At 47.2% G+C, this 25953-nt stretch overlaps 1 protein-coding gene across 2 annotated transcripts in view; it reads right to left on the bottom strand.

The window, feature by feature from the left end:
- Positions 1-25953, bottom strand: part of Nmdar2 (glutamate ionotropic receptor NMDA type subunit 2) — a 218936-nt gene that overhangs the window by 129566 nt on the left and 63417 nt on the right. The gene's annotated exons all lie outside the window — the stretch shown is intronic.

The raw sequence follows: 25953 nt of genomic DNA, 5'->3' as shown, positions 1-25953 counted from the left end.
AACAGCCAGAGCTGGCGTATAGATAGTTGCACTGACATCATCGTGGCCGCCATCTTTAGGTACTAGCACGTCGAGAAAGTGTGCAATCAAGATACGTGAAAGCATGACAGCACGATCGGCCCGTCTTCTGTCGAACGACAAAGCGGTAGCAGTGGTAAACCGGTGAAAAGCAGTCACCGTCAATAAGCAAAATGATGTGCGCGTGATAATGCAATGCACTGACGTCATCGTGGCTGCCATGTTTGGGTATTAGCGCAGTGAGAGCTGCGTCCGTGACGTCACGTGAAAACTATCCATAGGCAGATTCTGACCATACCCCGTGTAGCATAGTTGATGCTGGCTCCTGGCTGAACGGTTTGGGCGTACGCAGGGCTCAGGTTGAAAAGATCTGAGGAGGGGGGGGGGGGGTAGACCCGAAGCAACCGAAAGGAAGCGCGGGACGCCTTCTTTAGTACAACTAGGTTACTTCTTCGGGACATTTTGGAGGTTGCGAAAGCGCGGCGCCTGCAAGATCACCACTTTCGTTTCAAGCAAAACCAATACGAGCAAAAAAAAAAGAAAGTCCCCTGAAACTTGGCACACTTGTTGTTCCTACACGCTGGAGGTTTCTGCCGTGTCTCATTTCAGCCGATCTCGACGCACTTCAAGTCATCGAAGCAAAAAAAGGACATCGGTCGTCCACGTCGTGTGAATAGGTGTGCAAAGCGACCATTCAGGCAAGGTGACAGCTTCACGAACAGAACTAGCCGCGCGATGTCACAAAAGCAAAATAAATAAATAAATAAATAAATAAACTAGAAAAAATAAAACGCAGTAGAACAGTCCAGTAATGCCCATTAACAAGCCCCTCGCGCTTCTCTAAACGAGTTTACGGGTTCGGATTTATTGCGCAGACCCGCTCCGCTTTCGTCTCTTGGCTCGCGAGACCTAAGCACAGTTGCGTAGAGGCACGACACTTGAAACGCAAATGCGATTTATTTCAAAAATCAGAGCAAGCACGCTGAAGGGCAGCGGCTCACTTCAAAAAAATAAATAAATATAACGAGGTTTAAGCACGTGGCGCAAATCGAAGCACCGTCGAGGCTCGGTCTTTCATCTCCATCACGGCCTTTCCTGCACGCAAAATACATCCGGCTCCTTAAGATTGCCCGGAGTCGAGCTTGCGAAACAACGCCCGTTGCAGGCTCCGTCCGTGCGCGTGGTAAGCGAGGCGCAAACCTGTTTAAGTGCGCTTTCACTAAAAGTATTACTTGACGAAGCACGCGCGTTGCGTTGGTTAAGCAACGCTCACGTGCACTATGCACGCTAGGCTGTGCTTCCAAAGCCCAATGCTGCTCGAGTTGGCGCGGCGCGTCGCCGAATTCTCGCGTGTGCAGCAGTGCGTTTTATGCGATGCTCTCTCCAGAGTCTACCGCGCATATAGGTGGTAAACAGTGAAATGCGAGCGAAGCAAATAAAAAAAAAGAACGCGCGATACCACTCAACGGCTACAGGCTTCTGAAAAGCGGGTTCCGCGAAAATGGAACGCGTATGCTATGGCAGGCGAATGCATCGTCTCAAGCTGAAGCTCGCGAATCCATCCGCGAAACCCGGATTCACTTGAAAATTTCAGCACAGGTATAGTCCGTTATGCGTTCGCCTTCAGATCACAGAGCTCTACACCAGTGTTCGCAATGTAACTCCGAGCAGCAGGCTATATACCTTAGCTGCTCAAGTTCCTCACTGAGAGAGAGACGAAGAGAGAGAGAAAAAGGGAGGGAGAGAGAAGTGGGGTGTGAAAGACAGGTAGGTTAACTGGAAGAGATTCCGGTTCGCTACCCTGCACTGGGGCGAGAGTAAGGGGGAATGAAAGATGGAAAGGATTGGCGGAGACGAAAGGCAACGGCACGCGAAGAAATATAGAGAGGAGGTGGGGAACGTGCGTGAGAACTGTGGTCTATCTAACAGGCCCCTCCGAACGCAGAAAAACTTTAAGAGCGCCTTGACCGACTTGTGGTGTGACGACTGTATAGGGTGGCGTTACTGGACTCCGAACGCGGACCGGTCGTCAAGACAGGACAGCGCGGTCGCGAATGATTGTCGGGGTGCGCTGTATCGGGGACAAGGACAAAAGTTTAGGGGTCTACACAATAGACTCTGAAAACACTGCCTGACACCACTGGGTTGGTGCTGGTGGGCTATTTGGTTTGTGGCCCTCTCCCTTTTTATCCCACCACACCTCTCGCCAAGCAGGGTATTCAACGACGACGACACATGCTTAATTTCAAGCTGAGAAACCAACCTTTACGGACCACAGTGACCTACTGTGGTGTACTTCACGATGAAGCGGCAACCTCACTGCTCCCTCTCCTTCATTTCCCTCTTTCTTTATCCCTCAACCCCATTCTTTCTGTGTAGGGTAGCGGACCGGATGCCCGTCTGGTTGACTTCTCCATGACCTTTCCTTTTTCCGCCTTCTTTCTCTCTTTCTATCTCACTCCCTGTCCACGCAGCTAAGCCACGCTGAAAGATTAACGTTCGAACACGTCCGGTAGGTGGCGCTTCAGTGGGCACCGCGGCAATTTGAGCGCGTTACTTGATAGTACAGTGAGGTCACAAGGAGCTGCATGTATACTTTAGGTGACTATAAGCGTGCGAACGAGGGGAGCGTCTGCTCGGAGTGAACGTTTCGGTAAGGAGACTTGCCTTTGAACTTGGCTAACAACATATGTTCCTTGTGACAGGTCAACGTCCAACGCTCTTTGTCCCAAGAGCAAAGAGCTCCCTACCCAGTCCTTGCCATGCTCTTTTGCACACGCTTAGCATATCTGAAGCCCAGCCCCTGCTGCGTCTTTAATCAAGCCACAAAACAAAGGCGAACTCAGTTTAATGCTTTATTCGAACAGAACTAAGTAGATCTTCTTTTGCTTCTTCGATCAAGAGGGAAACTTGGCCGCAAGAAGAATCAAAGTTCACTAATATGCAGGTTATTAGGCTCCCTGAATTGCAAATAAAGGCCGCTAAATATATCTACTTTGGCATTAAATACACTACAGAATTTCATTATCCTGTTAAAGCTCAACGTTGGCGATACCTGAGGCAGAAAACAAACTAAAACTGCGCAAGAAATGACAACACTGCCACGTACGTCGGTAGGTTATTTTCAACGTGGCCCGGGGCGAGGTTCGTGAACTCTCGGGGTGTGTCCGCAACGTAATGGGATGTCACGTGCTCTTATTGTCGTCCGGCAGAGAGAGATACGCGCAAACGAAACACAGGACGGATAACCAGAGCGCATACCCCTGGTTGGGTACTCTGTATGGGGAAAGGGAAAAAAAGCGTTACGAAAGATAAAGGAGAACTGAGCAAACAAGGAAAAAAATTTAACTACTCTACAGAACGTTACAGTCACATGACTCACTTCAGACTCATGGTAACGTGGGTTACCGCATTGCCGGCTTACCGGATTACCGCACGGCCCACACGAGGTGCCTGATGTCAAAGATGAATAGAGATGTCGTTTTCATATATATAGAAGGCTGTTTTATACGACACCAGCCCTTTGACGCTTCGCTTCAGACTCGACGGTAACGCGGGTTATCGCGTTACCGGGTTACCGAGTTACCACACGCCCCAGGCGATGTGCCTGACGTCAAAGAGGGATAGAGATGTCATTTTTATCTATATAGAAGCCGGTTGTCTACAGCGCCAACGCCTTGACGCTACGCTTCAAACTCGAGGGTAACGCGGATTGTAATTACACTGGCGAGAAGAGCGCTTGTCAGCACATTCGTGCGTTCCTTCCTGAGCCTTTGTCGGGTGGTTGCCTCCTTAACTTAGCCGCGCGAGGAGAGAAAAAACGGCGCGACCTCCTTCTCCGCAAAACGCTCCCCCGTGATATCGAGCGCGGCGACGCGCACTATAATTAGACGAAGAAGCTCAGGCGCAGCGAAGACTAAAGACACGACTCGCATAACTCACAACGGTGAAAGGAACGTCATCCGCTTCCGGCCACTCTTCTTTTTTTTTCTATTCCGTTCTGCGCTGTTTTTGCCGTTTATTTCCGCGACAGAGCGGGAGGCACGGCTACTGTGCATCCTGCTACTAGAAACGTATCCATTACAAAAAGCCACAACACTATGCCACTCAAGAAGATAGATGTTGTAAATGCAAAAGGAAATATTCCGAATCTTGGACACTCCCTTCGAAAAATAGATTAAAATAATTAAATTCCGAGGTGCTACGTGACAAAATCACGATAAGATTATGAAACGCGCCGTAATGGGAATTACGCAATAATTTTGACTAACTGGACTTCTTTAAAGGTTCACGCACCTAAATCTCGGTACACGAGCATTTTTGCATTTCGCCTTCACTGAAATACGGCAGCAGCGGCAGAGATCGCACACGTGACCTTGACCTGGAAAGCGCTATGCCATATAGGCACTGTTACGTTCGACCTGCGGGGGCTGGCGAACTTAGGGGAATCGGCCGTCGAACTCTGCCCGGCCCGCTGCGATGACTCGCTTTGTGTAAACAAGAATGCGCCTCGTCCACAATCCGTTGGCGCCGGCATCTCTGCTGCGGCGACTCGCTTTCTAAGGATGACAATACGACGCGTCCCCAAGCGAGCGGCGCCGGTATGTCTGGACGCAGTCGGTGGACCGAGTATTGTTAGAGTGGATTCGCCGTCACAGTCACGGTCTATTTGGAGCGAGGGAATTCCTGGAAGAAGGTGTTTCGTGGCGCCATCTCGCAGGTCTTAGAAGTCGTCAGTCAATGGACAGACGCGGCGGCCACTGTCTGCGGAGCAAACGCTGGGATCAAGAGGGGTCTGCTCGGGGCAGGACCCTTGTCTGAGAGAACCCTCTCAGCTCGGCGTGGTCAGTGAAACCTTTGCGGAAGTGTGTAAACCCTCCCCATCAAAGGCGTGTCAGCGACGATGACTTTGGACACCCCATCGGTAGAAGGTTGAACAGCTGTTTTCCCTCACCCAGGGATCTCGGGAGGACAGTGTACTTAAGCAGCCGTCGTCTGCTGTTTGGTGTATATTCTCTTTCAGTCGTGCTAGGCTAATGAACTGTAACGTTCTCATGTATATACTGTAAATAAATCCCATATTCCTCGCTCTCGATGAGAACAAGTTTCTTCCTTCAACAACGTCCTCAGCGTGGATGAGTTGGACGAAGGCATGAGCCAGCTACCGTCTATTTCATGCCCGACTCCAACCATTACAGCACCAAGCTTCTGCGGTCACATGGAAGAAAAGCCCATAATTTTTTTTATTTTTATAGGGCACTGCCGTCAACGAAGCCGTCATCGCTTTGACAGCCCGCACGGTAAAGAGCTGAGTGTCACCTTGGTCGTCTTATTTACGGTAGCACTGTGAAAGCTTTGTGTAAGACAATAACGTGGCATGCGCAACATCACGTGAATACGCTTTATTGGTACGAGTGGAACACCTTTAACGTCGCCTATGTGACTGCCCAACACACGAAGGTGAGAGGATTGTCCGCCGGACACCTTATGGGGCACTTAAATGAGTGGTCTTTGACAGAAGAGAAAATATTGGGTGGTTACCTAGTCCGTCTGCGATGCTCCAAAAATTAAGCCACAAAAACAGCGCTGTGTTTCTTGAAATGCACCATCCCTTACGACAGCCTGTCGTGAACTGAACGGTGTACACTTATTTATTTATTTTTTATTTATTTATTTATTTATTATAACCTCGAGGTACATAGTTGTACATTGCAGAGGGGAGGGGCGAGAATACATTCAAAGAGTAAAAAATACAGGATTAGTTCTAGGAATTCACAGTGCTGGTAACAAAATAGATATGAAAAACTAGTAAGGTATTCATAACAAAAAAAGAGACTTGCGTAATGTGAAAATACTCAAGGAAAGCACTTTGCCAAGCAATGTTCACGAACAAGTAGGTAATACCGACAGCTATCAAAAACAACCCATAATCGCGGACAACTTTCTGTGGCAATGAAGGGAAACCTACGGGCGCGTGGCAGCTGCACATGTGTTACGGCGCCAAGTAGTCCGCCAGCGTTTTACGGTGTTTTTGTTAGCTCGGAACAGACGCCGAATCGACGCAGTCTCCACGTGCGACGGTTTCGCGTTTGCCCACTGACGTGGAAGGGAAAAGCTGCAAAATAAGTAAAATCTTACAATAGCATGGTGTGTGTTATCTTATTCAACTGTTGCTAATAAGGAGCTTATGTTTTCTGTTTCCCAGCCTAAACTAACGTGAATTATAACGCGGGACTCTTTTCAGAAGCGTTCTCACTTGTGCGTGCTTTGGCTCCGTGGCTTTTCCTTCATTGCCAAAGAAAGGTGTCCGCGAGTTAGCTTTTTTGTTTCTTTATTACACCATCCTGGACACCTTGCAATGCCTAGGCATCCCCCACCTGGGTTATTTCGACGTGAGGCTATCCTTCTTTTTCGGCTACAGCTTTCTCCGATAATATTTATCACCGGGAGTGTTAGCCAGCGGCGCTGACGACCACGGTGGAGGATGTGTAATATTATTTCAACCATACAGGCACCACGCAGTACGTGAACTTGGAAACACGTAACTAGACAATAAACCACCGTGTACGCTTACCTCACGACACCAAGGCTGCCATCTTCAAGGCCCTCGCTATGCAATCAAGGCGAAGGAACAGCGAATCCGAGTGTCCTCTCAATTTCCCCGTTGTTCTGGTTCCCTGTGAGGGCTACTTTGGGTACTCGATAAGCGGCTGCTGCTTATCCCCCATCGAGCCCTGGCTTCGGCCAGGGCTCGGTTCAATACGCTCGCGTTGTGCTGACTATGTTGTTCTTGGACGTTGGTAAGACTGCGGCATGAATGCCAGCCCCCACCCTTTAATGTAGCCGCCTTGCCAAACAGACTGCGTCCGCTCGTGTCACACTTACACCACAATAGTGGGAGCCGCTTTTACCAAGACCCGCATGCTCAGTTAGCGTCTGGCAGCAGTCGTAACTAAACCCGTATGGGGTGCGTAGTCGTTAGAATACACGCACCGCTTAGCTAAGCGTCGATGGGTGTTCCCGCCATGGGATTTGCCATCGGATACGCAACGGGCGATGCGCGGAACGGATACCAAAAGGTGCAAAGATAAGGGAGAGGGTGAGGGAGGCATAGAATGAAAAAAATAAATGTTTTAGACATGTGATATTCTAATCGAGATTAATATAGAGAAACGATGTTGGGCAGGTGATATAGCGGCGTATAGCAGTGATAATGGATGGTCTGCCAGAGAAACATAAAGCGCTCCATGGTCTGCAGAGGATCGGGAATAGTCAGATGAAATTAGGAAACATGCAGGCACATAACGGAGTCGGATAATACAGTGTATCGGTAACTGAAGATTGCTGAAAGAGGTTTTCGTATAGCAGTAGACGCCGATAAGTTGATTATCTCAAGATTGCAAATTCCGACTAATTGGTAATTGATGATCAGCGAACAACACTACGCTAACGAATGGAGACGACGAGCATAGGCATTTATTATCTCCTTTTGTTATCTCCATTGTTGTACGCGCTGTTGATTGCTGATGTTAAGATGATGATGATGATGATAAAGATGTACAACCTTAGTAAGGCCTACAAGGTGTATGTTCTTAACCGATTTTTGTTCAGTGTTATTATCACGGAAAAAATGTGCGCAGTGGGAAGTATTAAGCTTTTTTTTATCAGACCTCCTTACTTATAAATCTTTGACGTCAGTAGTACAATTTCAAGCACTATTTCAACCGACAAGCGCCACCGCTTTCTTTTTTTTTTTCCTTTCAGAGGATAAACATACAGCCTTATATCGACTGGTACAAAGTCACACGTGCGCGTTCAGTGATAGCATTGCATGTCCCAATCCCTGTCTACACTCCTACGACAAATGAGATACATTTCTCTTTCCTTTTTTTCTTTCAGCAGTGGTCTCAAAGCTTTTCCTTGTACGGGGCACACGCACGATGACATTGGCGTTTCCGCAATTTACTGTTGTACGTCGGATGAATTACGTGCGCTCAAAACAGCTTGCTTTCGAAGCGTACACGCGGCAAAGTTGACTTTAAGGCACGTAAAGCCTTTCTTGCCCTTGGTAGCAAGACACAAAAGGACATAAGATTGGTCGCGCTGGTGCTCAAATTCAAAGTTATTGCGCGAAATACACAGGGACAGTGTCGACAGATAGGCCTAGGGATCAAGACAGATTGGAAGAGTGAATTGAGATTTCGGCAAGTTGAAAGAGACTTGATTCTAGCATCCGAGACACGCAAGAGATATGTAGCGGAACTTTCGGAGCAACGACTACAAAAACGGAGATAGCGAAAAGTATCAAAACGGGCTCATAGCAAAGCACGTCAGAAAAGGAGAACAAAACAGTAAACAAAAAAGCAACAGATAGAGAAAGAGATATATTTTTTTCACAAGGTCTCGCCCACTCTGTCGCCGTATACATGAGCAACAGCAAAAACGAACCCCTTTACATCGACCTCCTATACAAAGGCTACAGAGCAAATGGGCCCAGTGCCCCATCGTATGACCTCTTTGTGGATAACCCGCAGCTTCTACGTGGCCAACAACAACGACAACAAAAAATGACAGACAAAGAGAGCGCAATTTTTGTGAAACCGCCGTACCTGCGAACAGGATGGAACGAAAGAAAGATGCTGCGGGCAAATATACGACCGCGGTGGTCGTTTCAGCGACCAGAACTTGCCGAGAACCTTCCCGCGAAGGTCGTACCATCCATCTTAAGAGAGCGCCTTAGGCCTAGTTCGCTGGTTTCGCTGGGTTTGCCATTATTTTGTCATCCACACGAGAAAAAAAATTTAAAAAGGCGTATAAACGGTATCCGGCCCTGAAACTGAGAACAAGAGAATCCTTTTAGTCTCGCGTCTGCAGACAGGCACGGACCCATATCTGTCACTCGAAGGCCACATATAGCGCGGTCGCAGGCAACTTTCAGGACAGAAACAAAACAACAACAACAACAACAACAAAAAAACGAGCCGGTAAATCCTCCTGCAGCCTCACGGAAGATCTTGGCTACTAAACGACGGCACTGCGATATAGGATGTCTTCGTAGGTGCATATCTTTCACTTTAGCTCGTGTCTTAGGAATGTGGGGTGATATTCATGTTTTTTTTTTCTTCGTCAGTTCCTGCGGCAGGTGATAGACTCGCAATTGAAAATGAAAAGTGAGCTAGCCGTGTCTGCCCTGGGGATTTCATTAGAAAACTGAGAATAGAAGCAGCCAACGTCAACGTCGGTGGAAAAATGAACTTGTGTATCGAATTTCGGTGCTGACTAAAGAGGTTTCTTTTTTTGGGTCGATAGAGGCTGTCGCCGCGAGAATGAAACGGTGCAGCCGAGAAAAAGAAAACATAGATGAAAGTGCAGCTGACCGTGCAATTGTACCGAATTGCGGTTTTAAAAAGAAAGGAACATTTTATTTCCTTCCAGGAAGAGATATGTTGCGCAAACAGGATGGAGATATACCAATAGAAGAAGCAGAAATTTCAAAACAAATTTAGAGAAATTTTCCTGAAACGTCGAAAAACCCTCGTATTTCGCAGCTTGAAAAAAACGAAGCTAGCAAATAAATATTCCATTCAATCACTAACCGCAAGCTGCGTAGCTACCTACTACGAATAATTTGCTTTTTTTAAAGAACAAAAGGTGGAATTCACACCCTTCTTTTTTTTAATGAAATGAATATTAGGAGAGGTTGGCGCCTTTATGGTGGCACCGGCTACTCCTTGTCACTTGGCAAAGGCGAGAGAGAGAGAGAAAACTTTATTTGGTCCATTAAGGGTTTAGGGTTAGGGCTTCGTCTTCATCTCTGCAGACGCTTGACCTTCTTAGCAGGGTTGGGCTCCTAGTCCAGGGCTCCACTGAGCCGCGCTGCTTCGCTTGCGTGCTGCACCATTGCCCTTTGGGCGGCGAGCTCGCAGCTGGTGAGCCGGCTCTCCCACTGCACCGCACTCGGGGTTTTGTGTTGGTGGAATGTGTATTTACGTTTACACTCCCAGGTTATATGGTAAAACGTGGGGGTTGCCCCGCACCACGGGCATTTGTTCCTAAATTGTGTAGTATACATCTTACTTAGTATGTGTAAGTTAGAGAAGGTTCCCGTTCGCAGCCTCCGCCAACTAGCCGCTTCTTGCTGTGTTAAGGCTTTGTGTGGCGGGGACTATCTAATTCTCTTAAACAAATTTGCCTAAAAAGACAGAATGGCGACACAAGATATGCCACTCAGTCGAACAATGGATGAATAAAAAATATACAGTCCAACAGTACATGAGTCGCAAAGTTCTGTGCATTAGTTCAGTCCACACACGCTTCTTTGCCGTCGAAGATGCATTCCTCGGCATGGATAACACCCTCGCGAAGCCCAGGTCCGCACACCAATTCTCGCCATCTTCGTTTTCTATATAATCGCTTACCGTGAATTCACTGCTTGTGCGTTCTAATCGTCGTTTTATATGGCTGAATTAGGTAAAAGCATTGGACGCACATACAAATTAAATTAATTATTACCGATGTGGCTCAAAAGGACGCTCTACTTTACTCTGTTCTACTCTAGACTTTCTTATTGCGCGCTTCTCTAGGGAACAACTACGTTGGCCAATTATATTAAGCTCGTCATTTTGCATATAAGGGTGCTGAGAATTTTGAAAGCTATTGTAGCCCCTTACCTCAGCTACAGACGAAAGCACTTTTTCGAAAGCATCACATGTTCAAAGCCAATCAAGTATACTATCTGAAATTGTTCCAGTATGTTCCCGTATTAGTGCAATAGGCTTTTTAGCTTGCAAGGTTTTCAGGGTTCTCCGTATCCTTTCCGCACCCATGTTGGGAGGACTGCAAGGAGACGCACTATTTATGGACGGCAACACACTACATATCAGGCACCTACTTTGCTAGATAAAATCATCTGCTTCTTAGACATAGATAACACAACCTCATAAATAAGGTGTAAAATGGCTTTGACAGAAAATAACAGTGAATTTTGTTGAATGTTTCTTAAATGTGGTTATGTTGTTTTTCCGTAATGTATAAGAGCATTACGCGACACCGTGCTTACATAGTTCTTCTTTATTATCTTGCGTGCTTCATGTATATCGTTGTTTTTGTTCAAATTACATGTGTTGAGCAACCATAACATAACGCGAATGGTTTGACAGTGGAACTGTCGTATTGTAAAAGTATGTGTAACTGCAGTTAAGGTCCCTATATTGTGTACATTTCATAATTTTCATGTTTACGAAGCAAGCACAAACATTCAAAAATATTTGTTCTTCTTAAACAACTTTTGTTTTCTTTCTCCTGTGTTCAAATGTGTACGCTTATGAGTGTTTTTTTTTCCTTCATAATGAGCACGCTGGCCTGTGTACTGCACTGAATTTGGAGCAATGGCCTTTGTCAGGCCATTAAGCATTTTGCTTTTCCTCCTGTGTCTGTTCCTGTACAGAAAGAAACAAATAAAGCGAAGAAAGAAACAGGAGGTGCTTCTGGTTAAAGTCTCTTTAACAACCCTGCCTTCTCCCATAATTTCCTCCTCCTCCTCCTCCGCCTCCTCTTCTTTTTCATCATTTCAGTCTTGCTGTTTGCCTCTCTCGATGCAGTCGCTATAGCTATGGCAAAGACTACGCAGAACTATATTTGGGGGAACACTCGGCCCCTGTCATCAAAACAATTCGGAGAAAACAACAACAAAAAAGAACCTGAGAAAAGCGGTCTTCCAAAGCTGTTCTCTGAGACCCCCGTAATTTATACCGGCTTGCCGCAATGCGTCAGTTGTCCTTGCGAAATAATTTGAACCGCTATAATGTGCTCGGGCATCACGCGTAAGCGCATTAATGGCTGAATCATTTCCGTTCAACAAAAATAATAGCAATAAATTTGTTGATTAGAAAAAAAAACTCATATATTGTGCGATCGGTGTAGGCATTCGAATCCTCCTACAGGGTTTAAAAAAAGGAAAAGAAAGAAAGAAATAAAATGCAATGCTGGCGACTTAGTGAGCCTCCGAGACAAACATATGAAGCTACAAGGCTGAAACACCTATGGTACGTACGCCATTCTGCGCAGCTATTTCCCGCATGCATTTGAGAAAACACGCTGAAGTACTAGCAAAGACTTCTTGCTTAATGGTAATCGGATGGCTTCCGAATTTCTTTCGAAACTTCGTCAGTCTGGATTGGGATTGTCCATGGATTGCCGGATGCTCCACTTCAGCAAACAAGCCATCAGACTGCGCCGTTACAGCTCTGCAAGCCAAGCTTTCAATTTCTGCACACAAATAGCACTGTTATCGAAATGTTAGTGACAAGAAAGTGCTTTTATTTCTTCACATTGAACACACGGGGCAGAAGGATAAAGACAAAACATCTTTAATAGGAGCTGCAGATGTTATCAGTATGAAATGTCTGACGTGTTGATCCAGGTAATTAGGGTGGAAGATAAAATTAATAAAAACAACAAAACATCATCAGTATTATGAGAAAAAAACACTCATTTGTAGAAAAAAGAAAATTAGCTGAATGAATGAGCGAATTAACGAACTGTTTAATGAACGCATCACTCAACGAATGCTGTCTCCGCTCAAGCAGTTACGGAAGGGTAGAAAGGAAGTACTTAATTTCTTCTAACATGCAGGCTGTTGGCCTGGAGCATTTTCGGGAACAATGCCGTTGATTGACCATAGTAGAGGAAGAGGCGAGGGAGGCTGCAGCATAGTACCTGCTCCTTGCGCAAGTATTCCGAACCTTCCCCTCGTCATGTTTTTTTTTCAGCCATTTCAACATTAGGAGAGAAACAGGAGACGAGTGATAGCAGCGTGTATGTCAGGACAGCCATCTTTGTTCAATTTCGCCAGGAACGACCTGGGGTAGGGGAGACGGAAGAAAAAAAAATTCACCAACGATTACGATACTCACTAAAACGAAATTTTAGTGCAGTGCTTTCATAAGTGCTTTAATTTCGCGATATATTGGCTGGCGCTGAAAATCTGTCTCGTGCGGCACGTTGCAAAGACGCGACTTCTTCGCTAATCGGGAGATTGCAAGAAGCAGTGCGTGGACAACTCATGGGCGCGGTTCACAACAGCCGCCGCAGACAGAGCTCCGCTCATGCAGCGCTTTGTTTCCGTATATGGCATCGCTGGCGTCATCGGTGAACAGAGAATGCACGCTACTCTGGCGCCATCCTGCAGTCATCATCGCCGCAAAGCCATCTTCCATGGCACTACGTATTTCTAAATCACCTTAAACTTCGTAAAGTAGCGCACTCTCCTCCTCCGTCTTCACTCCTCCTCGTTTCTCCTCTCTTTCACGCTCCCTCCTCGACCGTGGCGCCGCCTGCACAATGGCGCGAACACGCGTCCTCACCACTGCGTAGACGCTTCTCGAGGAAAAATGGCGTTGAACCGCGGTGCGAGGGCCCACGTGATGATATTAGGCCAATGGCGACGCGGTGTCGGCCTCGGCTAGATCGCGCGACGAGGAGGCGGCATTCTTCAAAGCGTGGCGCTACTTTACAAAGTTTAAGGGGCTTTGCGTTTTTCTTCTCACGCTTTCGCCATACCCTCCGCGTCCTCTTTCAGCCTCGTGGGAATTACGCTTCACCCTCCTCCACTTTGCTCCTCGCGCTCTCTTCACTATCACCGTCTTTCAAACGCACTCCACGTCCGTTCTTTCATCCTTCGCTGTGCTCGTTCGCTCTGTTACGAGGACGTGGAGGGACGACGCCGACACTCACCGACGGAACTAGCGCCTAAGTGCTGCGCTCTAAATTGGGCAGAAAGCGTCGGAATATCATTGTCAATGCGAAGTGATGCCTTCACGACAAATACGCTGCGGAACGCTGTTGGAGACACTTGCCTAACTTCGTTGGTTGACGCTACGTGGCGTGTAGGTACTGTGTTGTTTTAGGGCTTCCAGAATCGATCCGCGTTATAAACCTCATTAGAAGTTTTGACGGGACACTGAGACTGCATTGTCGTGAGTATCGGACCACCAGTTCACCGCTTTTTCAACATGCACTGTGTTTGTAATCGGCCCTGCTTTGATTATGCTCTCTTCGGTACTGGTCCAGCTTATTTGTACGGAACTTCCCTCGACGCAAGCTGCTGAGAAGAGCCAAGGAAAGCACCGGTGAAGCCTGAGTGTTGCGTTTACGCGACAACATTTGCATTGCATTCGGCACGCGCACTCGCCAGACTGTCACATCTGTAAAGTCCCTCACGTACTTGTTGCGTGTCCCGAATATGAATGCAAAGGGCAGGCATCGACCTCTACGCCATAGCCCCAATGACCAACGCCAAGTTCAGTGAAATAAAATTCAGTGGCAATTTAAAGGCAAGCGCGAGCGAAATGCGTTGGCGTTACGTCGCAACTCTTTGAATTCCCGGACCCGTGATTTAAAGAAGTGCGTTCACCACATTGCAAAGTGACTGCCGTACCGAGTTCAACCTATCGCTCCTTACGTACCCTGTCAATAAACAGCTTGGCATATGACAAATGACAAAATAAGGACTAAACAAATGACAAATGACAAAATATGGACTAAACGAGCCATCAAGGCTCTCTTGGAATTGTTTCTTCATTGCCACCGGCATATATATTCAGGGCTGTGAACAGGCCTGCCGGACGCAAACGGGTTATAGTTGCACCGTCCTGCCTATCCTCATCGTCGCTCATCATGGCTCTCCTCCTCTACTATTTGCTTTGCTCCGGAACAGAGAATAGCTGGCTAGAGGACTATTACCTCAGGCGCACCTCTCTGCACTTCCTCTAATAAATTCTCCTCTCTCTCTCCTTCTTTTCCGTGTTTTTCAAAAGCGGGAATAATGTGTAAGCATCACAATCGTTCGAGTATATAGGTCAGTTCAGGGTACGAAATTCAAAAGCAAAGGTTGCCAAGCCGGCCGTACCTCTCGTTAACCTCACTGCTTCTCTTTCTTTCTTGATTTCTGTCCTTCTTCCGTTGTTAATTATTTTTCGTTGTTTCCACTTCCGCACGTGTCATGTTTTGAGCGAACCTCATTAGCACCAGAAAAGGAGAAAAGAAAAGATACGCGACCAAATCACCCAAAAGGAGACGAGCTCCAGCGATGCCCTTGCCTTAAGCGCGACGGCAATATGTCTCGTTGGAGAAAGGCCATCCCTTTTGTGCTGCCCATCAATGCCCCGTTGACAGCGACCCCGAAGAAAAGTGCGGCGGCAGTTGCGCTATAGTTGAGCAGCTCTAGATTGCTGCTTTCTGTTGTGCCCGGATTCTGTCGGTCCTCTTTTTTTCCCCTTTCTTTTCTTTCAGCCTGACTTCCCTGGGAGTAAGGGATAAGGGGAACCGGACGTTCACAAGGTCGCGTATCTTTTGTGTCTTGATCATCATGTGCACTCCTGGACAAGAAGAAAGGCTGACGTCTATCTACGGTGGAGGGGAGAAGTGTGTGCGTGGGTGCGGGGGGGGGGGAGAGAAGGGGCGCAAGAGACAATTGACTCTTAGCAGAAGGCGAGATGTCCGCTTGTGATCAAATGTATACTTGCGGACAACTTTCTATGGCAATGACACGAAAGCTACGAGCACGTGGCTGCTGCACATGTGTTACGGTGCCAAGTAGTCCGCCAGCGTTTGACGGTGTTTTTGTTTGCTCGTAACAGACGCTGAATCGACGCAGCTTCCACGTGCGATCGCTTCGCGTTTGCCCAGACGCGGATGGGAAAGGCCGCAAAATAGGTAAACTGTTACATTCAGTGGTGTGTTCTATCTTGTTCAACTGTTGCTAATAAGCTGTTTATGATTTCTCTTCCCCAGCTTAAACTAACGTGGATTAAAACACGGGACTCATTCCAGAAGCGCTCTCACTTGTGCGCGCTTCGTCTCCGTAGCTTTCCCTTCATTGCCGCAGAATGTTGTCCGCGAGCGTAGTGAAAGAATAAAGAAACAACGTAAGGTAAAAGCGTGTGAATTATAGGGAACGCAGCAAAGGAACCATGTCCCTGTGCTGTTTACTTATGCGGCGGTTTATTTGATTATTACGCGAAGATCCTTGTGCATGGAATTAAGACTTTCTTATTTATTTATTTATTTATTTATTTATTTATTTATTTATTTTGTAAAGAGGTTTACTGACTGTGGGCTGAGAGCGGCTAACGCGCCAGCAAAACAGTAGCAAATGTCCAAGCACGAGCGACGAACCCCGTGTCTAGCGCTGGTGATGATCATTGACCAGCGTTCGTCATCTTCAATGCAATTTATTCGTTAGTTTGTTTACTTGTTTGTTCGTTTCTTTGTCTGTTTCTTAGTTTGTTTGTTGAAAAATATTGAAATTTAAACTATAGAAAAGACTGAAAATATTCAATACATTTTATTGAGTCCAATTTTTACACAAATTTACTGTTTTTGTCAAAGAGTGACAAAAAACGAATGGGGCACCGGATATATAAGTTGGAAAATGCTCTCTTCAGAACGACTTGATCTTCGCGACTGGCAATGGTGTCATCGGCGTAAAGGCGGATTTTAGTTGATGGCACATTGTCAGGTAGGTCATTTACATACAGGAGGAAGAGAAGCAGGCCTAAACGTGAACCCTGCGGAACACCAGAGGTAAGAGCAGCCGTAGGCGATTTGGCTGAACTGAAGCGTACGTATTAGACGTATTGCGACCTATCTGAGAGAAAACTAGAGATCCGGGTAAGTAAGCTATGGTTATTTAGAATCCTTTTAATTTATGCAAAAGTTTGGAAATGCATAATTCTACCGAAGGCTCTAAAAAAGTCAACAAATATAGCATCGATTTGAAGGCCTTGGTCTAAGGCATGGCAGACGTCGTGAGCAAGTTCAGGTGTATTCGTAATGGTGCCCAGGCCGCTGTAACATTCATGCTGGTAAGCTGTTAACATACCGTTGGCTTCAAGAAACTCAGTAGTACGTTTGTAGATGACACGTTCTAAAAGTTTATTGCGACTAGTTGTTAGTGAAATCGGTCTGTAGTTGGCTAGGTCTTGTTTGCTCCCAGACTTGTTCAGAGGAATGACTTTTGCAACGTTCCATGCTGAAGTAAAGGTACCTGTTTGCAATGGTTTAATAAATATCGCTGTAAGGAAAATGTTGGACCAGAACGCATGCCGTATATGAGAACGGAATCACGGATGTTATCACGGCCGCTACCCTTTTCTTTTGCGATCTAAATTTACAAACCATGTTTAAGACACTTGGCGAAGATATACTTGGTACGAAAGGGAGCGCATGGAGTCGAGGACAACCGCAGTGTGCAGAATCACGCCAGTCTGAATGCGAAAGTTTGCCGTTTTACCGTTTTACCACGCGGTCACTATTATTGGTGACCGCGTGGTCGCTTCCCCTTGTAGCTCAGTCGTGACAGTTTGCTCGTTGCTACGAGAATATCAATGCAGATTGACTTGGACGTGCTTTGAGTGACGCATTGAGCGTCGGCTGATTTGCGGCGTGGGACACAGATTGTGCATTGTCGTGCTTGTTCGATGGCGCGCGCTTCATAGGCAACATTTGTGTAGCAGCAAGCTGCAACCAGTCGAGCGCTTAGCGCAGGCGCATGATTAGGCACAGCCCATTTGTCTAAAGAATGCGTACTGTACTGTGTGGCGTCTTGAATCCGCGAGTTGTATTACGACAGGAGGTCAATCGCTTTGGCTCTCCGTCGTTCTTTAATACCGGTGAAACAGGGGGACTTTGACTGCGTGAAACTGGGGTACTTTCGATTGCGATGAAGCCCGACACGGATGACATTTTTTTCGGTAGCGATCGAGAATGAAAGCTGTTGTGCGGTCCACCATACCGGATTGAGTTGGTTGAGGTCGCTCAGCATTACGGTGCATTTGACAGCCTACGATTCCGATCCGCTGGATCTGGATGGTGCAACACCGTGGTCGGAAAGTGTCCGAGTGGAAGAACCCGAGCTGTACTGGAATTGACAGCGCTTCAAAGTGCTGCCTGAGTGACAGGGCTACAACTTCGTCATAGATTTCGACACTTCAAAGGCGTCACGGTAGATGTGTCACACGACGCGATGGTAAAACTTTTTTATGCGATGGTTAAAGTTTATTCACGCTTTTATTTTTGCTTTTAGTCTTTGACGAATGCTTTGCCTCTTCCTTCGCATTCATAGTTAACATGCAGTGATATAGCATCGCATCATGCCGTTCACTGCACCGTTCGCTGCAGCGCTCAGCGGCGGCACCCAGCGCAGGCTAAGAGCCGAAGTTTTCCCTTTAATAATCGACACGTGTCACATGCGAGAGCCCTCTCGACTGACTACGCAACGGGGATAAAAACTTGACATTCAATAAAGTTAACTAATTTGGCATGCGAAAGCACACAAGCGCTACTTACTTGCCGCTGACAACCATAGCAGCGTTGAGCGCTTGTATTTCTTTTTTTTGCGGTACCTGCCCGAAAATATGTGCAATGTCACGGGCGGTTGTCGGCCCTTCGTGTTTTCGAGGCTATCGTGGCACTGAACGGCTGGCTTTTGGAGAGAAGTGCACGGCAGACACAATGTCACAGCCCGTACTGCCGTACAGAACACGCCTATAGGCAACCGCGCTGCCTGTCGATATTTACCCTTGCTGCCACCAGCGGCGCCACTCTCAGTAGCGTCCGCAGCGCCTCCTAGGCCGAATTGCGAAGTCTACAAGTCCGTTTCGTCAAGCTAATCTCTGTCCGTGGTCACGTGCTTGGCGAAGAACGCGCACTCTCATACGTTCTAACACGTCCGTACCCGGTCAGGTGACAAGCGTTTAGGGGTTGGGGTTTAGATAGTATTCTGCTAGTGCACAAGTGTCCGCCTAGTTGATATGTTCATTTCGCCTGCTGCAGCAGCGCTGACTGGTTGTGGGTGCTGGTCTCCTTCTGAAGCGTGCCCCATTCCAACACGTCCGAACTTCAGCAGCAGACGTGGACAGACGTGGAGGTGGAGCAGACGTGGAGGTGGACACTTACAAAATCTCCTCCCCCCGCCCCGGCCCCGGACAACTGTGCCTGAAAATGGTGCAGTAGTTTAGCTGACGCGAAATCGCAGCTTCTCCTGCGCAAAGCACGATTTCATCACCCAGATGGGGCAGTGTGTTACAGCGCGGCTGGTGGCACGAGAAGCACCACCAGACGGCGCTCGCCTCCGCGCTAGTGGCGGCGCCAACCGTGCGGTGGAAAGAAACAAGAAGAACCAGAAATCTCGCCATCGTGCGTACGCGGCTGCACGGTAATGAGGAAGTAAACGCTTCTTGAGAATAGAATGAATTTGAATTGCGCTACGCACGCATGCGCATGGTGCCTATGAAACCATGGGGCGTTCACAGCGTCCGTCGCACTCGCTAGTACTTAGCAACTCCGCTTAATGAAAAGTTCCGCATAATTCATCTGCGCCAGTGCTTGTGTGTGCGCGCCTACATGCGTGCGTGCGTATACGTGCGTGTGGGTGGGTGTGCGCGTGCGTGTGTATGCTTATGTTTCGACTCTTTATACACGCATGCAGTTTTGCTGTATATAGATTCAAACTTCACCAGTTTCAGTCAAGTCAACATTCAGTCTTCACCAAAACTACACGTGCTCTGCGCGCAGTCTGAACATACCTGCAATGAAATGCCATATGAGGCAGACAAGAGCCATATTTCACAAAAATTCTTCTTTTTCAATGCCATTAATTCCTTACAACCTGTCCTGACGTACTGAGTGGCTGATCTCCGCAAAAGGCGAGACGGGGATGCGGAATGTAGCTTCGTGAAAGACAAAGATAAATCGCAAAATGGATTCAAAATGAAAAGAATATTTACAACCATGTGTCTGAGCGGACGACTAAGCGGCCACGACACTTCATGATCTATGATATACAGGCGACGATGCCTACGCCCGAGCTGTCAAAGCCCTTAATTCTCCTGCACTTCCGTTTGCGTGCGACCTTTTCTGTGAGCGTAGCTGTGGGAACCGGCAGACAAATGGCGACCTTTTTTGACGCCACGTCTTCCCAGATTCTTCGTGCTCGACGTCGTCTGCGATCGATGCAGCTGTCCGCCGATAATAATCTCTCGTGTCGAGACAGTATCGAGGCCTCAGGTTGCCCTCGGCGACGTCGCCTTCGGTTTTCGCTGTGCCGTTGTGGCGATGAAGAGAAAGACGACTTGTCCCAGCTGCTTGTCACGCCGAACTTCGGAACAGAAGGCACTGGTGCGAAACGTTGATGGAGTGGCTTTTTACGTTCCCCTACGCCCAACATCCGGCATTCGTTCATTTTTGTGTTCTTCTGTTCCTTAAAAGTAATGATCACAAGTTTCCGTCTGTTCACAGAATTTCATTATTTAAGCATTCGACAGTCTCTCCACTCCGCTGTCAGTAAGCCTTCTTTTCTGTTTCCTTTTTTCACCATCCGTTGCCGATTCTTGCTTGCAGCTACAGTAAATTGACTTATCGCCTCTCTGACATTTCCTCTTCGGACTTGCATGAATCACTTTTGTTCTTGCTTACTAATTACAATTTTTATTGTACGTTCTTTGTTAAGCTGCCTCATAATCACCTCCATCAAACATACGACGATCTGCATGCAGCAGGACTGACCTATCGAGTTTTCTTAAACGCTCTCTCTCCTGCAAGTTCGGCAGGTTTGTGTGAGTGAGCAAAAACACAAAGCCCCGCTCTTTCCTTGTCAGCCTGTATTTGCCGGTTGAACGTGTCACTTGCCACGTGCACACGTGACACGTGACACAGTTTCGCAGCCAATTTACGATATCGCTGAGTAGGAGCCTTCTTGCCGTTTTCAAACACTGTCCACATGCGGAAGAGAGAACGTATATCGGGGTGTTATCACAGCCTATTTCAGAACTGTAGTCCATCCTGTGTCCTCTACCATCCTCGACCTCCCCCACCCCTCCCGCCCCGTTAAAAAAACTCTCGCTGGAGACGCAGAAATTGCGTGTGGCAACTACAAAGCAGTACTCTCCGGCAGTTAGGCCTTCATCATGCCGTTAACCCTGCTCTACACTCCTACAAATGCCCTGCCTGCGGCAAGTACGCGTGCCTCTAACTCCGCCAGGGCATGCTCAAATAGGCCCACCATCCCCCTGCCCCGCACAGCCCGAATCCCACGCCCGAACGCGCTGTCCGACTCAGACCTGCCGGACAAGCAACACGTGGCATTGCGAGCCCAGCTGGCAGTGAAGTCCGCAGGGATCCTGGATTAAGGAGCCTCACAATTGGCGCAGATCGGAAGCAAAACGAATAAGCTGCTGCCACATTGCGGCTTTTTTATCGTCATTATTTGTAGAAGAAACTGCATTTCTCCTGATCTTCGTATCGTGGTAAACCTCAGCATCATGTGAGTAGATGTTGTGTACATCCTGTCTAGGGAACTAAGGAGTTCCTGGTAAAATCGTATAGGCCATGCATAATCACGAAATTTGTAGAATACTTTGGTAGAACATTTAGTAGCCGTGGCAGCCAGCGCACAGCGTTTTAGAAGTTTCTAACAACCTTTGTGCGCATTTCTGCAGACAAGTTACCTCCGTGGAGGCTTTAGTGGCAGATCAATGTCTCAGTCTGAAATTTTCGCTTTTTTGTTTATTTGTTTTTTAGGGGCTGGCTCTTAAGTGCCATTGCCCTTTATGTATGTCTAGTGGCTGTTTTGATATATCATCTAAGGCACTTGGTTATTTGCCATGCGAAGCCTCGTAAACAAGATACTATAACAAAGTGCGTTTCATAAGTACGCGGCGAAGGTTCGAGGTCGTGTAAATCTACAACGCCAGATTATTCTCGACAATTCTGGTAACTGTCTTCTTCAATGTCACCGCGAATATTACGACTTCAACAAGGAGATTAAAATTTAAAAGCTGAGTGCCTCACGCTGAATTTCTTCTCAAAGCCCGTCAATAAAATTAACACGACATTCGTCAGTCATTTCTTTTTTCCTAAGAGCCACATTGGGCGATTCGGGCTTCCGAATGCGCGAAGCGTCATTTGACGGAAACAAAAAGCAAAGCACGCAGATCTGAAGCAAGGTCACTTAATTTGGGTAATTTAAATAAATAATTGCTCCCAACGGATCGCATTCACACAACTTCCGACCGGGCAACTCCTGCATCGGCGAGTCGGGAACGTCAGGGAAAAAAAGGCAGCGAAACAAATGGCAGAATGGTTAGCGCTTTTCCCAGCCTCGTTCCAGTTTAGGCGAATAAATAGAAATGACGAAGCAACGGCCAGATCGCTTTCGTTGCATCAGGGGAGGCATTACGGCAAGGAAAGATATCACCGCGTCGACTGCAGTTCCGATGGAAATCTCCGGGATCAGCGTTTTAGGCCTGCTCTGCCTCGATCCCTCTTGCGCCTCCTAAAGAAGAAAGATTGACGCGAGTTGCCATCAGAGTCTACGGGTAAAGCGTCATTAGCCCTGTTTACGGAGAAGGCAGCGCCCTTTTCCTCGCGTTAACGAGACGTCAAGACTGCACTTGCAAAAGAGCTTTCTATCATTCCGTATTTCGTAGTTTTTTCATTTTTTTAAACGTTCCTAATTCTTTTTCATTCTCCTTGTCTTACGTCTTTCTTTCCTTCGTAATTTGGCGCATTCAATCTTTCATTCTTTGTTCCGTCTTTCTTTTTCTTGCGTTCATTTCTTTCAATGTTTAACTTTTGTATTCTTTCAACCATTCTATCAGCTTTGGTTCCTTCCTTTAATTCTTTTTTTCATTCACTCACTCAGAATTCGCTTCTGTGTGTCTTATCTTCTTAGTTTAATTCATTATTGTTAATATTTCTTTCCCATTTGCTTGCCTGCTTTCACTATTTCCTTCTTTCGTTCTTTGTTCTTTTCTTCTTTTTGTTTTAAACTTCCTTCTCCACTTGCTTGTTTTTTTGTTCTGAGCCCTCGCTAAGCTCACGTAGGACACAATCGAAAATTCGACGCCAGCAGAATGTCGGCTACCGAAATGCGAGAGAGGATCTTCTCGAGTATGCTCCGGAAAGTGCTCGCGAACGCCGAAGCACGGTTTGTGGCCTGCCAGTCTATTGGGGCAATATGGTCTGACCATGTAGCGGATATTGCGTGAGTATGAGCAACCGGTGCAAAAGGCTTTCACGGCCAAACCACCGGCTCATTTCGTGCTCGGGTGTTCTCGCAGAGGCGGCATATTGCGCTACATGCAGTTCAGTAGCAAGTCTTGGGTGCGTTACCTGCGCGTTTCATTTAGGACGCTCGCCAGAAGTAGTCATCGTCTGCTTCCGCGCCGGAAGCAGACGAAAAATAGAGTATCGGCGGGAAACCGAACGGTGACGTAAGGTGCGATTCGTGTTTGCCCCTAAAAGAGGCCTAAGGAGAAACAGAGGGCGCCACCGTTTCGTTGCACCAGCATCGACCACTTAGTCTGGCAGTGCTGAAGAAAAAAGTTACAGTGACGTTTCAATTCGTGAGCGGGGGTGACGCGAAAGCATAATGGTGGTACAGCGCACACGAAGCTATCGGCTCTCGGTGAGCCTGGACGCCTGCGCTCTGTCCTCATCGCAGATCCCTTTCAAGGTGCGCGATTCACGCCATACGCAGCAGCCGCCACAGTAGAACGTCCCTCCCCCCTCCTTCCGCCACCTCTCTTCCCACCGGTTCCTTGCGTGCGATGAAAGGAGGCGCGCTTCCTACGCGCTTTCCAACCTCGCGCGCGCGAGATTGAGCCGCCATTGTAGGATCACCGTCGCACGCTTTTGCTCGCACATACTGGGGACAATGTTACGACGAGGCGAAACCGGTACGTCCGTACCGCACACAGAACCCTCAGCAACTGCCAGAGGAGCTCAACCCAGCGCGCCTCCACCTACCCTCCTCCTCCGCGACGATTCGCTCAACGCCACCTAGACTTTCCTCTAGGTGGCGTTGGCATGCCGCGCGCTCATAGCGCTCCTTCGTGCTTTTTCCGGCGAACAATTCTCTTCTCCACCTCCAGGCGCCTTCCTCCTCTGGCGCTCGTTTCCCTCGCGGCATCAAACATACGTTAGCCGATTTGACTGGCGGGTCATGTACGCTTGCGCGTAAAATCTGCACTGGTACTTCTACGGGATGGAACAAGCGGGTAATGCACGTAACCGTGGTATTTCAAAAACGGCATACACGCGCGAAATCACACCTGTGTACGAAATTTTAGTACGAGAGAATTGGCGCTCCTTATCCCACAGTTCGCTTAATAAAGAAAACGTGACAGCCACAGATAAAAAAAAACTTACCTGCTCTCAGTAGATATCGGTTTTCAAAAGGAACAAGTATCATCCTGACATCAATGTCGACTACTACGGATAGAAAACAATTCTGTGTTCCCAAGTCATCATCATCATCATCAGCCTGGTTACGCCCACTGCAGGGCAAAGGCCTCTCCCATACTTCTCCAACTACCCCGGTCATGTACTAATTGTGGCCATGTTGTCCCTGCAAACTTCTTAATCTCATCCGCCCACCTAACTTTCTGCCGCCCTCTGCTACGCTTCCCTTCCCTTCGAATCCAGTCCGTAACTCTTAATGACCATCGGTTATCTTCCCTCCTCATTAAATGTTGTGCCCATATGCCCCCTCCCCCTTTCTGTTTCTTGATTTCAACAAAGATATCATTAACTCGCATTTGCTTCCTCACCCAATCTGCTCTTTTCTTATCCCTTAACGTTACACCTATCATTCTTCTTTCCCTTGCTCGTTGCGTCGTCCGCAATTCAAGTAGAACCCTTTTCGTAAGCCTCCAGGTTTCTGCTAAGACACAGCTGTTATAAACTTTTCTCTTGAGGGATAATGACAACCTGCTGTTCATGATCTGAGAATGCCTGCCAAACGCACCCCAGCCCATTCTTATTCTTCTGATTATTTCAGTCTCATATGATCCGGATCCGCAGTCACTACCTGTCCTAAGTAGATGTAGTCCCTTACCACTTACAGTGCCTCATTACCTACCGTAAACTGCTGTTCCCAATAAACTAAATCTCTCTAAGTAAGCCTTCGCTCGTAACGAAGGCTTCAGAACCACCTGATGTTTGCAACTATGTATCATTATGTCGCTCCTGCGTTCGCACCTGACATCTGGGTGCGAAGTACAAATGCGCCGTGTTAAGCTTTCTTTTTTTATCGGATCTGCGATTTCACGTTTACAGCCAATTAGATGAAGTGTGAACGCATGCGAAAACAAAGCTCTATGTTCAAAAGCAGCCTTGTCCGACAGCCGCTAATCATTAATCAATTTAGCTGGCCGAATTAGTGGTTTAAAAAGGATTTTATGATTCACTGAAACGGCCAATTATTCAGAAAGGCTACGTTGCGAGGGAAGCACCTCGATTCAATTACGTCACGCAGTCTCTGTTTATGTGCGGAACGTTGGGACAAAGTGAAGGTGTTTATTTAACATCCGCGCACTGTTCGCTTCATGTTTCTCTTCTTTACTGGCTGGTCGCTTAGATTTGGCGAATTACTGGAGCTAGAATAATAGGCTTAATGAATCGAGCAGGTAAGCGGGTTAAGTGATCAGCGCTAAGTGCTCTGCGCTAAACACCAATAAAAATAAACGAACAGAAAATGGAGACGCAGAAAATTCTCGAACCTGAATACAAAGTGAAGAAGCCATTTGTTAGAGTTCTGAATAATTTTGATTTTCGGTTGATGATTTGTCAAAGCAGTAGTTATGTTGTCACGTATAACTTTGGCATTTTCGAAATTGTTTGTTTGTCAGGCTAGCCGTTCTTGTAGCGTGGCGAACGCATTTCCTAGCGATTATCACAGAATTGTTACTGCATTTCAAAGTAGTTAAGTTTAATTGTGCTTATTCCGCAATTACCAAGTTACTTAGTTGATTGGTTGGTTATTTAGTTAACTCATTCAAATTCAATGACACGAAAGCAAATAAAACTGTGCTGCACCCTCCAGGTTCTCGGTTGTTATAGTGCGCAGTAAAATATGTTCAAACTAAATGAAAT

The sequence above is a fragment of the Dermacentor variabilis genome, chromosome 8, assembly GCF_050947875.1.
Source record: "Dermacentor variabilis isolate Ectoservices chromosome 8, ASM5094787v1, whole genome shotgun sequence".
NCBI lineage: Eukaryota > Metazoa > Arthropoda > Arachnida > Ixodida > Ixodidae > Dermacentor > Dermacentor variabilis.
Note: the sequence above shows the minus strand (reverse complement) of the source record. Positions and strands in the feature narration are given on the sequence as shown.